This window comes from Hemiscyllium ocellatum, chromosome 5, assembly GCF_020745735.1.
Source record: "Hemiscyllium ocellatum isolate sHemOce1 chromosome 5, sHemOce1.pat.X.cur, whole genome shotgun sequence".
Classification (NCBI taxonomy): domain Eukaryota; kingdom Metazoa; phylum Chordata; class Chondrichthyes; order Orectolobiformes; family Hemiscylliidae; genus Hemiscyllium; species Hemiscyllium ocellatum.
In genome coordinates this window covers 27,140,550-27,154,894 of record NC_083405.1, presented here as the reverse complement: position 1 = coordinate 27,154,894, position 14,345 = coordinate 27,140,550, and positions in this window count along the sequence as shown.

Below are 14,345 nucleotides of genomic sequence, written 5' to 3'. Positions count from 1 at the left end.
ACTTTCTCCCCATACACTTTCATCGCTTTAATCGCAAGGGCCACGTCCAGCTTCGCCTTGAGTATACCTAAAGAACTGGCCCCAACAGCTTCCTGTAAGAGAGAATTCCACAACTTCACAACTGTCTGAATAAATAAATTCTTCCTCATCTCAGTTCTGAAAGGCTTATCCTTTATCCTTAGACTGTGACCTCTTGTTCTGGACTTCCCCAACATTGGGAACGTTCTTCCCACATTTAGCTTGTCCAGTACCATCAGGGTTTTATATGCTTCCATGAGATTCCCTCTCATTCTTCCAAATTTCATCAAATACAAACCAAGTCAGAGAGCCGTGGAGTCAAACAGCACGGAAACAAACACTTCCGTCCAAAAAGTCCATACTGAACATAATCCCAAATTAAAACTAGTCCCACTTGCCTTCCAGTCTTTCCTCATATGTCAGTCCTGCTATCCCGGGAATCAGTCTGGTGAACCTTCGCTGGTCTCCCTCAATAGCAAGAATGTCCTTCCTCAGACTAGCAGACCAAAACTGCACGCAGTACTCGTATATGCCTTCACATTCCACTTCTCATGAAATAAACAACAAGACAAATTTTAATTTCCTTCACTGGGGTTAGGACATGCAATTGCACCCAATCCCTTTACAATTAGATGCTGCTGCTTTCATTTTTGAATCACCTAATCCTGCAAGGGAGAAAGAGGTGTGACAGTGTGGTCAGATAATGTGCCCATTATGGTTGAATAGCTGGCAATGTGAGGATGAGGCTTGCAACAAGTGAGCGGAAGGCACAAGTCGCGATTGTTAGTTAACATTAGTAGCTGAATGAAACTGGGTTAGCGACATGCAGCCCCGCTAATGTCTAATTAGAAGGATGTGGCATTGGAAGAAAACTTCACTGAGCTTGATCACATGTGTGAGGCCATTAAACTTCTCTCAACAATGAATCTATGTTCTTTGGGTTAGATTGCTGATATCAACAACATTATCTTCTGGGAATTAGCCTGGAGGGTTTTCTGGTGCCTTGGGGATAATGGGCATGTCTCTTCCTGTTCAATCTCCTAAATGTGGCCTCCAACGCTGTGCCAGAGAACAGTTCTGGTGGACATAGCACGCCTTTTGTTCAGAATCCACTCCCCAGCCACTTCCAGCATCTGCACCAAGCCGAGTACATGTCCCTTTAAGGAAGTGAAGTCTGGCTGACCTGAGAATAGATTCCCTACAGTATAGAAACAGGCCCTACGGCCCAACGAGTCCCCACAGACCCTCCAAAGAGTAACCCACCCAAAATCATTCCCTTACCCTACATTTACCCCTGACTAGTGCACCTAACACTATGGGCAATTTAGCATGGCCAATTCACCTGATCTGGACATCTTTGGACGATGGAAGGAAACCAGAGCACCTGGAGGAAACCCACACAGACACAGTGAGAACGTACAAACTCCACACAGGCAGTCTGTCTGAGGCAGGAGTCGAACCCAGGTCCTTGGCACTGTGAGGCAGCAGTACTAACTGCTGAGCCACTGTGCCACCCCCAAGTAGAATGAAGTAGCTTAAAGTAGTACCTGGCCTTTCACAAATTTGGTGCAAAAGAGACAGCTGCAATTGAGGCATTCAAGTGTGCATTGCATGATTATTTTTATAAAAGTAACATGCAAGAGTATGGGGAGAAAGCAGGAGATTGCCACTAAGAAATAATGCTCATTTAACAAGCTGGTGCAGGTTCAATGGGCCGAATGGCCACCTTCCGCATCATAATGGTTCTATGATTCTGTGAAATTTGAGTTTACTGCTGAAGCAGTGCAGCCATTCAAACATGTTCAGCACTGGGCTACATGTGGCAATTATGCAAATCCTCAGTCCGCATGGAATTTGTGTGAGTTTGGGACTAGCAGTCATGTTTTTCAACAGAGTGTTATTGAACTGTGCTTTGCTTGAATTTATCAGGCAAATTTACAGCAGTATTGACTGAAATAACTTATGTCGAACAATATTTTTAAATTTTAAATGGCTTTTGACACAGCCAGTCATAACATACTTAGCTCTAAAGTGCATGTAAGTTGGTTATCAAATAATAAAGTGAAATGGCTTCAATCTTATCTTAGGGGATGACTTCAAAGAGCTGTTTTTAATAGATCATTCCCTAACAGAAATGTGATTGACGCCGGTGTTCCTTGGGGCTCTATACTGGTTCCCTTTACTGTTCTGTTATATGACCTGCCAAAAGATCTAAACTCATTCCAAAGTCTATTTATATATACATGATATAGTAGTATTTTATGTCCAGAAATGTGTAGTGCCCATTGGTAATATTTTACCTTAATATATATGGTTAAAGTTTCACAGCGCAGTCAATTCCATACAGACACAATCTTGGTACAAGTAAATTATGGCAATATCTGCAATTTGTTGACCGTGCCAATTCTGTACCTTAACAAGCTAGTAAAAGTAGAATTCTTTGTCAATCTACAACTGGATGCAAATCTGGTCATATGCAATTGCTGTGTCATTTGCAAGCTATTTGCGTAATGTGAACTTTTAAAGTGAATGGTGCTGCAGTGTTTAATTAAGTAACAATGTTACTGATTAGAGCAATTCATGTTGTTATAAGTGTTGACTTTTAGTTGCAGAATGATGGTGGAGTTTAAAAAACAAATCTGGATAAATAGTTTTTAAAGAGGGAATGTTTGAAAAATTGTGAGATATACTCTAGCCTTTACAATTTTAATCATCTGGCCACTCTTGGTTGCTGATCCATCCTCCTGTGATGAACATTTTTTCACATAAAAGTAATGATCAGTTGCATCTGTACAATCTGGACTGTCAACTGCAAAAAGTAAAGATTTATAAACCCATTTTCAATGAGTGGATCCCAACTTATAAATGAAAAGCAATAGAAAACCTACAAATGCTGCTAAAACAGAGGAGGCTGGAAACATTCAGAGGGAGCCATGTCATATTTTAGTGACAATGTAAACCAGGCAATATTGACTGGGATCCATGTTACACACTACGTTCCCTTGAAAGTTTTCTTGTCATATACGACCAATAGTTTTTCTACGCGTCGTATCTTTCAATTATTTTGTGCAATCGTGCACAAAGGGGGCCGAAGAACTACCTTTCAGAATGACTGCACAAAACTTAGACAAAACACAGGTTGCCCACCAATGTTCACTGCAATTGAAGCCGAACAGTGAACACTGAGAGAAATGTTTAATCGCCTGTTTTCCATGAACGTCAGAAAATAAAACAAGTCCAATGAGTCAGTCAGAGAAGAGAAAAGCAAAGAGATGGAATTTAATTCAGGCCTGTGCACCATGAAACATGGAAGTCGGGCCTATGTAATCGCGGGAGTGGCTGTGTGCTAGTCTGCTGGCAGAGGGAAAGCCTGCAATGATCATGTTGGAGATGGGGAAGGGTCAAAGTGAAAAAAAAATCACCTAATGGCAGCAGGATGGCCCTTAGGCTGATTAATGACACATTGACTCCACTTGTCCATGAATCCACTCAAACCTGTTTGTAGTTCAGGGATTAAATGGGAGCCATCCAGTTCTTCACAAGGGCCTTCACAAGGGCCACCCAGGTAACTGCCAGGTTTACACCAGCTGTCTGCTGAGGACCCTGAAAAAGATTAGATTACTTACAGTGTGGAAACAGGCCCTTCAGCCCAACAAGTCCACACCGACCATCCAAAGAGCAACCCACCCAGACCCATCCCTCTACATTTACCCCTTCACCATGGGCAATTTAGCTCAGCCAATTCACCTCACCTGCTCATTTTTGGACTATGGGAGGAAGCCAGAGCACACCCACACGGGGAGAATATGCAAACTCTACTCAGACAGCTGTCTGAGGCGGGAATTGAACCCGGGTCTCTGACGCTGTGAGGCAACAGTGCTATCCACTGTGCCACTCACAAGGTTACAGATGATTGAAAGCCAATGCCCCCTCTTTGATTCTGACCCTTCTTTCCCCTCCCACACCCACATCTGTGACCCCCATCCCACCCAGCCTCATTTGTATCCAGGGATCCAATGATTATCTCTGCTGAAAGCCTTGGAGAAGGATCACTGCTCACAATAGGGTTGGCAACAATGGAGAATTAGCAGAGCAGCTTCAGATTGGCTGCACCTCTTAGAGGCAGGATTTTTAAAATACACTTTTGGTACGAGAGCATCGCTGGCTTGTCCAGCATTTATTGCCCATCCTGGTTATCCTTGCTGCACCTACCAGCCAAAATCGAACAAAGACACCCATATATGTCTATCCACTCACATTTCCCAAGATATTACCATTTAAGTAATGCTCAGCCTTTCTATTTTTAAATTAACATGTATAACTTCAAGCTGTATTGCATCTGCCATGTGTTTATATCTTCCTCATTAATGAATAGTTGGTGACCAAGCTCTAACCCTTACAGTACCCACTAGCCACTGCTTGAAAAAGTCATATTGAAGTGTTTCGAGGCAAAAGATGAGGTGTTCTTCCTCCAGGAGTTGGGTGGTGAGGGAGCGGCAGTGGAGGAGGCCTAGGACCTGCATATCCTCGGCAGAGTGGGAGGGGAAGTTGAAATGTTGGGCCAATCAACCTCACCGCCCTCATCTTCTGCCTTGGAACACTTCAACCCCAGGCCATCAATGTGGACTTCACCAGTTTCCTCATTTTCCCTTCCCCCAGCTCACCCCAGTTCCAAACTTCCAGCTCAGAACCATCCCCAGGACCTGTCCTACCTGCCTATGTTCCTTTCCACATATCCACTCCACCCTCCTCTCTGTCCTATCACCTCCATCCCCATCCCCATTCACCTATTGTATTCTATGCTACTTTCTTCCCACCCTCACCCTCCCTCTCATTTATCTCTCTACCCTGCAGGCACCCTGCCTCTATTCCTGATGAAGGTCTTTTGCCCAAAACATTGATTTTCCTGCTCCTCGGATGCTGCCTGAACTGCTGTGCTTTTCCAGCACCACTTTAATCTAGACTCTGGTTTCCAGTATCTGCAGTCCTTGTTTTTACCTAATTCTTAATCCATGCCAATATAATTATGCTCAATGCTGTGTGCTTTAATTTTGCCCACTAGTGTCTTCTGTGGGACGTTATCAAAAGCTTTCTGAAACTCCAAAATACACCACATCCACTGGTTCTCCCTCATCTAATCTACTATTCACATCCTCAAAGAAACACAACAGATTTGTTAAACAGCCTTGTTCAATCCCATTAATGCTTTCCAAGTATTGAAGCAGAGGTAGAAGTAAACATTGAAGGCGTGATTCTCTAGAGGTAACTTTCACATGGATTGCTCACACATGGGGTCAGACCTCAAGTTCCACAATCAAATAAAGAATAAATAAAAAATTGAAATAGAAAGTTCCCTGGAGCATAAGAGGCTGAGGGGAGACCTTATAGCGATTTATAAAATCATGAAGGGCATGGATAGGGTGAATAACCAAGGTGGTTTTCTCACGGTAGGGGAGTCCAAATCTCGAAGGCATAGGAGAGGGGAACGATTTGAAAGCGATCTGTGGGACAGCTTTTTCAGAGCATGATGTGGATATGTAACCAAATACCTGAGGAAGTGGTAGTGGCAAGTGCAATTACAACACTTAAAAGATTTTTTACCAAATACAAGGTTAGGAAAGGTTTAGAGGGATGTGGGCCAAAAGCAGGCAAATGGGACTAGTTTAGTTTAGGAAAGCTGGTCGGCATGGACAAGTTGGGCCGAAGGGTCTGTTTTTGTGCTGTATGACTCTATGTGAGGAGGAAAGTGTCAAGTAAAGTCTGTCTTTTAGAAAAAAAAATCAAAATATCTTTGTTACAACTTAAAACAGCGTTTCAAGTGTTTGGGGATATTTTTGCTTGGTGAAAAATGAGTGGCAACAGTGGAGCTACTGGCTATACATTGTTCTTAATTTTAACCAGGATGTAGAGCTACCCTTTTCGTAAGGGTATGGAGCTATTCCTGACGTTTGAGTCACTGCGTGCCTGTTATTACAGTGCTTGTTTCAATGTCAGCAAGCATAAACTGAATATTTGCAAATCCTTATTGTCCGTGGAACCAGGGATTTCACGGCCTGCAATGAAATGAAGAACGTAGAAGGTAATAGGGAATTCAAACTGAACGACTTCTTATAAAGGTTAATGATCACGTGAAGCAATTTATTAGGAAAGACCACTGAAGCAAATGTAATAATTTGATGCTTGTTTCCAGAGGAAAAATAGGTATTTAGGGAAATGGGGAGAAGTGTGGGATTGAAATTAATCAGGAAGGGGTATGGTGGAGACAAGAAATGAGTGCAGGCCTGATTGCAATATTCAAATGAAGCCTCTGCAACCATCACAAGGCCCCTCAAAAATAAATTGGTCAAATAGCTCCAGCTAGTGTTTCATAGTCTACCCTAGAGGCCCAAAGAGTAACCTTCAAATAAATCATTTCTACTTACTTTAAGGTGGAGCTAGAGGGAACAAGAATGTAAATCTTGCCTCAATGTTAAAACTTCAGTTGGTGGAAATTTTGTGGAAAATCTGTTTACATGTACAATTGTGATTTCTTTTGGAATTATCCCACTGTAGTGGAGAAACCCTCAAGGAAATTTGTTCCCATTGGATGGGAGCATGCTAAAATTGCACAACACAGGTTCACTCTTATTGTTACCATTGACTCCATGATCTTGTCAAATTGAGAAGCAGGAAGAGACCATCTTGATGTCTTTCCCTTCCCCCGACACTTTCCCACCATCACTACCATGTTCCCACACTCCCCCTTGCTCTTTTTTCCCTCAACCACAATCACGTGAGCTGGGAGAAGCAAAACAACACAGTTAAGGCAATGTGTCAACACTTCAGTGCAAGTGCTGCACTATTAAATGACATGAATAGAATAACACTTGGGTGTGATTACAAGATAAAGATAAATGTAGTGAACCTGAAACTTACAGAAAGCAACTTTATAGCTATTATTCCAAATGACCACTCCAATGACATGTAATATTCCACCTTAATACACATCTGAAGTTCTGCAAAAACCTAATTGAAACTAACTGTGGGATTAAGCAAATTTAGAGAAATAAACTAATCACATTTAATTAAACCAGAAACCTGCTGGATTCAAAGAAAACTTCATCTTTTCCTGGAGTGTTGGAGGCTGATGGATGATATTATAGAGGTTTATAAAATCATATGGGGCATGGATAGAGTAAATAGACAAGGTCTTTCCCTAGGTTGGGTGACTCCAGAACTAGAGGGCATAGGTTTAGAATGAGAGGGGAAAATTTTAAACCGACCCAAGAGACATCTTTTTCACACAAAGGGTAGTGTATGTATGGAATGAGTTGCCAGAGGAAGTGGAGGAGACTGGTATAATTACAACATTTAAAAGGCATTTGGATGGTATATGAGTAGGAAAGGTTTAGAGGGGTATGGGCCAAGTACTGGCAAATGGGACTAGAATAGTTTAGGATATCTGGTCAGCATAGATGAGTTGGACCAAAGGTTCTGTTTCCATGCTAGACATCTCTATGACTCTGTAAATGTTGTTGTAGTACCTTCCCAATCAGTGATGGTATGATTCTTCCCAATATGTCCTTTCTTATGTAGGCATATATAGCTCTGGATCGAACTGGAAAGTTTCTTCATTCGTGGGCAGCACGGTGGCTCACAGCAACAGGGACCCAGGTTCAATTCCAGTCTCAAGTGACTGTTGTGTGGGGTTTGCATATTCTCCCCATGTCCATGTGGGTTTCCTCCCACAATCCAAAAGATGTGCAGGTTAGGTAAATTGGCCATGCTAAATTGCCCATAGTGTTAGATGCATTAGTCAGAGTTAAATATAGGGTAGGGGAGTGGGTTACTCTTAGGCGGGTTGATGTGGGCTTGTTGGGCCAAAGGGCCTGTTTCCACATTGTCGGGAATTTAATCTAATTTCTGTCCCAACTTTTAAATTAAAATCTTAGTCAAATAGCAGGAGTCGACCATGAAAAGGATATTTAACAAGTGATGAGCTATACCTTTTTTAGGTGTTGGTGATATTGGTCTCACTATTCTTGAGTGGCCCACACATTTACCTTTTAACAAATACAGTGCTGGTACAAACAGAATCACCAGTTACTTATCACATGGCTGTATGTGAGATCTTGCTGGAGCAAAATTGTTCTTGTATTTGCCTTCATCAAAATAATACTTCAAAAATATTATTGCTTGTAACAGTTGCAGAAGCTTTGACAAGATAGGGTGGGATATAAATGCGAGAATCATTTATGATTGTTAATAAATTCTGTTGGTCTGCACAAACAAGGGTAATAAATATGTTGTTAATATTGTTCACGTTAAGGCTCAGGGATTTGTTCCTTTGTCTGTTATGTAGAAGGAGGAGAATTTCCAGTCCCATAATCCTGGCCCTTAGTAAAGGCTACCTGGATATTAGATTTTCAGTCCGCTTTGCTAGGGAGGAGGATTGGATTAGGATTAGGGCAGAAAACTCTGGAAGAGCTGAGGGAGCAGTGAGATTTGGAAATGAGATGAAGTCCTGCCTCAGTGATGCAGCCCTGGGACAAATTTTATAATAAAGAATACAAAATGGCACATCTCATTAGCCTTCACCCCTCACTCTCCACATCCCCCAACATACTTCCCATGTCCCTTCCATGCTAAATTTTGCCTCTCATTCCTCTATCTATTCGAGTGGTCCCTTATGGTCCTTTGCTTATACACCAAAGTATGCCCTCTGCCCACTCTCCTTGATCCTTTGTTTGTCATATATTAACTTAGTGTAACTTGTACCAACAAAGTCCCCATCCACCACACTTCTACCTTCCACCAATCATATCAACTCACCTAATATCTGCCATACACAGATCTCAGGACCCACGGTCGAGAGTGTGGTGCTGGAAAAGCACAGCAGGTCAGGCAGCACCCGAGGAACAGGAGAATCAACATTTTGGGCATTCCTGATGAATGATTTAATTTAGATGCTGTCATTGTACCAGCCTCCACCACTTCCTTTGGCAGCTCATTCCATACTCGTGTGGAAAAGTTGCCCCTCATGGCCCTTTTAAATTTTTCCACTCCCGCCCTCTAGTTCTGGATTCCCCCACCCCAGAGAAAAGACCTTGTCTGTTTACCCTCTCCATGCCCCTCATGATTGTATAAACCTCTATAATGTCACCCCTCAGCCTCCGACGCTCCAGGAAAAATGTCTATGCACACACACTAGCTTAAGATCAGCTTTGGGAGTGCAAGACATTGAAAAGCTTACACTCCCCCAATTACAGCTGGTCAAACTGGAGTTGAGGCTGTTCTTCCTGTTCCCAAAGTTCCTGCTTCTTGGTTCTGATGTTCTCTGGAGTGTGTGTGAGATTCTTCTGATTTCAATGGTCGCGTTTATCTAATTATCCAGGTCATTTCCGCGTACAGTGGCTTAACTTTGATGTAACAAAGCAATTAACATAATTTAAATTGAGTTTCCAAAGATGTGCAGGGAAGATGGATTGACCACACTAAATTGTCCGTAGTGTCCAGGGAGGTGCAAGCTAGGTGGGTTAGCCATGGAAAACGGGGCGGGGGAGGTTACAGAGGTGAGGTAGGGGGTTGGGTCTGGATGCGATACTCTTCGGAGGGTCAGTGTTGATTCAATGGGCCAAATGCTCTGTTTCCACACTATATGGATTCTATCCATGGAAGGAAGTTACAAAAGACAGTATTGGATATTCTAGTTGTCCCTATTGATTGATCTGACCCTAGGAACCAGGTTGTCTCAAAAACAGATCTGTTGTTCCACCCAAAATCTTGCAGCATTGTCCCATCAACAACCCACTCAATAGTCAATCAAGGTGAATGGCTTATATATCTGTCAGGTTTGATTCAATTTGACAGTGAATGCCGCTAGCTTCCTGACTTCATATCTCAGTTCCACTGCCTCATTAACATGTATTCAATATAATCAATCAAGGTAACTAGTTTGTATACCTGTCCGTCTGGCATGATCCAATTCCCAGCATGCTGTTCAGTTGACTAGTTTTCCCAGCATGCCATTCAGTTGGCCAACGTTGATTTCAGTGTCCCAAAAGAGCTGTCATTTTATATAAAAGGGACATTCTACTTCTTACACTTCCACCTTTTGAACCATTTTTACGAATTTGGTTCACAATTTACTTGGCTGATGGCATCTCGTGTGCACACCTGAGACTATGAAACCCATTCCATTAAAAAACATTATCAAAAAATGCTGTGGAAAAGTTATATAACATGAAAAGGTTATATAGAAGTTATATAAGTAAAAGGTTACATTGTAAGACCAAATCCATGACCCACGGGACTGGTAGCAGAATACATAGCTTGCATGATACGTGCTAATATGAGTCACCAGTTAGAATAATCAATGTCTCTAGGAGTTCTTTCATCATACCCATGTATATGCATTGTTTATTTCGCTCCAGTAAAAATCCTCCCAGTAGGTGGTGACTGTAATTACAGTGATCTTACCCCTCGATTTTTTAATGGGTGGTACAATTCAAGTAAAGTTTTTCTGGGTGCTAACCATTTGTAATGAAACCTGACTCAATCTCTACAGCAGGAGTTTTATTCCTGCGTCATATTTTCTCTTTAATTTGCCACTCGCATCAATGGTAGTCACTTCCTAGCTGTGAATGGCTGCCAGTTCGAATCGACCCATTTGTGAGGACTGATACAGAAAGTGGTGTTGGGAACATTACACATCACTGCCCCATACTGGCATTCCTCGAGTGACATTCTGACACAACTGTTACCCTTCCTCTCTCCTGAAGGCAGCTCGAGTGATTTCAGATGTCAGCCCCTGAGCCTTGAGGGTATACTTTAAATTAATGCTTGTCCTGAATCCACAGGAAGCATGTTCATTTTAATACGGGTTTGGATACGGCCATACGATGACTTGACTGATCACTTTGTTCAGTCGCTCAGAAGTGGTCCCCACCAATCTCTCCTCCTTCTCGATTCTATTTGGTAAAATGCCCATATTCCATCCTGTTCTCTCCCATAAGCAATATCTAGGTCATTGATCAGATCTCTTTTCCTGCTGATCCAGGTTTGCCTTTGTACCTCCCAGTTTCCCATCCCAGGATGCTGGCAGGTGGGACTAGATTGGGTTGGGATATTTGGTCAGCATGGATGAGTTGGACTGAAGGGTCTGTTTCCGTCCTGTATATCTCTGACCCTATGACCCTCTAAGTCAGGTACAGGTGAGAAAGGGCTCCTCTGTCACAGGTATCGACTTGTGGTGGATGTAGTCAAACAAGATTGTGCCTAGGGTTTTAATCTTTGAGGAGAAAGTGAGGACTTCAGATGCTGGAGATCAGAGCTGAAAACGTGTTGCTGGAAAAGCGCAGCAGGTCAGGCAGCATCCAAAGAGCAGGAGAATCGACGTTTCGGGCATGAGCCCTTCTTCAGGAATGAGGAAAGTGTGTCCAGCAGGCTAAGATAAAAGGTAGAGAGGAGGGACTTGGGGAGGGGGACATGCAGGTCCTTGGACTCCTCCATCGCCAGATCATAGCACCGCCTACTTGTGGAACATTTCAGAGAACACCTCTGGGACTCCCGGACCAACCAACCCAACCACCCCATGGCTCAACACTTCAACTCCCCCTCCCACTCCACCAAGGACATGCTGGTCCTTGGACTCCTCCATCGCCAGACCATAGCATCACTATAAACCGACCGACTCCCACAGCTACCTAGACTACACCTCCTCCCACCCTGCCCCCTGTAAAAATGCCATCCCATACTCCCAATTCCTTCGTCTCCGCCGCATCTGCTCCCAGGAGGACCAGTTCCAATACCGTATAACCCAGATGGTCTCCTTCTTCAAAGACCTCAATTTCCCCCCAGACGTGATCGACGATGCCCTCCACTGCATCTCCTCCACTTCCCACTCCTCCACCCTTGAACCCCGTCCCTCCAATCGCCACCAGGACAGAACCCCACTGGTCCTCACCTACCACCCCACCAACCTCCATATACATCATATCATCCGTCGTCATTTCTGCCACTTCCAAATGGACCCCACCGCCAGAGATATATTTCCCTCCCTCCCCTATCAGTGTTCCGAAAAGACCACTCCCTCCATGACTCCTCCTCAGGTCCACACCCCCCACCAACCCAACCTCCACTCCCAGCACATTTCCCTGCAACCGCAAGAAATGCAAGACTTGCGCCCACACCTCCTCCCTCACTTCCCTCCAAGACCCCAAGGGATACTTCCATATCCACCACAAATTCACCTGCACCTCCACACACATCATACACAGACCCGATGTGGCCTCCTCTATATTGGGGAGACAGGCTGCCTACTTGCGGAACGTTTCAGAGAACACCTCTGGGACACCCGGACCAACCAACCCAACCACCCCGTGGCTCAACATTTCAACTCTCCCTCCCACTCCACCAAGGACATGCAGGTCCTTGGACTCCTCCATCGCCAGACCATAGCAACACGACGGCTGGAGGAAGAGTGCCTCATCTTCCGCCTGGGAACCCTCCAACCACAAGGGATGAACTCAGATTTCTCCAGTTTCCTCATTTCCCCTCCCCCCCATCTTGTCTCAGTCAAATCCATCGAACTCAGCACCGCCCTCCTAACCTGCAATTGTCTTCCGGACCTGTCCGCCCCCACCCCCACTCCAGCCGATCACCCTCACCTTGACCTCCTTCCACCTATCGCATTTCCAATGCCCCTGCCCCAAGTCCCTCCTCCCTACCTTTTATCTTAGCCTGCTTTCCTCACACTTTCCTCATTCCTGAAGAAGGGCTCATGCCCGAAATGTTGATTCTCCTGCTCTTTAGATGCTGCCTGACCTGCTGCGCTTTTCGAGCAACATATTTTCACCTAGGGTTTTAATACAAGTCTGTTCCATTGAATGTGAGGGGGTGGGGGTGACCCTCACTGCCAATTTCTGTCCATTGTTTTCATCTCATGGTCTAACAGTTCTCCCTAAATTGGTTTCCCTGGATACTGATGCTCTGTCTCTAACCTGTTCTCTGGGCTGTCATCTAAGCAGCCTATCTCTGTGCATCCATTTGTGGAAGATCCCTCATCAATCCTCCATAATCTCTACACTCATATAACGAAGGGTGGAACTCCCATTAGTTTCTTGTACACAGTGACAACTGAAAGTGACCATTGTGCTGGGTGAACACAGAGAATCCAATCTTCGCATAGCATCGCAACAGGTATACACAAGTACAGGAATATGTTGAATGCAGTCACTTGTAAATTTCCTTGAGGTAAGCTACCTGAAAAAAAAAGAAATGTAGTTTCTGTGAGTATCATGCTTTAATCTCTGCATCTCCATTTCATTTTAATGAACAGAAGATGTTAAAATGTAAAACCCCATTAAGTTTAGAATCCAAATACCATTTCCCATCTCATTTTAAAATGATACAGATGCCATCACTTCAAAGGTCTCTTCCTCCTTCCCAGATCCAGCCAATGGAGTGGGCTAGATCAATGCACCACCTTCCCCTTTTCTATCTTTGTGGGAAAATCCCTTGAGGTGAATATCTAGAGAGAAGTGTCTCTGTCTCTGTCTCTCTCTTTCTCTCTCTCTCTCTGTTCAGGTCTGGGGGAGAACTCTGAGGGTGTGTGCTAGGTGCCCTGAGAGATGGGAAGGAGGAGTGTCCACTGGTTCGATTCCCTTGTTGCCTTCAGCCCGAGTCTCCTGCTTAAGGCACTAATCTATGGATGGGCCAAGTAACAATATATGGGTTACTCCTTGAACAATTTGAGCTGATTTTAATGATACCATCTCTGTTTGCCTATTTTCAGCTGTAGTTTGTAGACTGAAAGACTCAATTTTTCAATGATCAGGGAGGGCCCAGCATACCATGGGGCCAAGAAGGTTCCAGGTTCTAAGCATCCCTGTGTCCTCCCCTACATTATAGTCTCCAGGGTTTGTGTGTCTTTGTCCCACAGAACCTTACGAGTGTGTCTTGCCTTCCCCAATGCTGCCACAATACAGGCCCCTAAACCTTCCATGAGTTTAGCAGGTTCAGTCTCTTCTGTCTGCCCTGTCTCTGTGCCACATCATCCCAGCATACTCCTTCTTTAGCTAGTACTGTACATCTGAGCTTTTAATTACAGGTGATGTCCTCTTACAGTGGATTTTAACTTTCTCTAGAATGTCTTTTTTAGCCATCTATAGACTTTTAATATGCTGTCTGAACAGATCACTGCTTTTTCCCGGAAAACTTCTGGTTGTCCTACCACATAGACTACGACTGCCAATTCTGCATGTTGTGCCCCCATATCTGCAGGCAGTTTGACTGCCCACACTCTCACACACTCCCCTTTGGGTGCTGCATCTCAACGCCAAACCCTG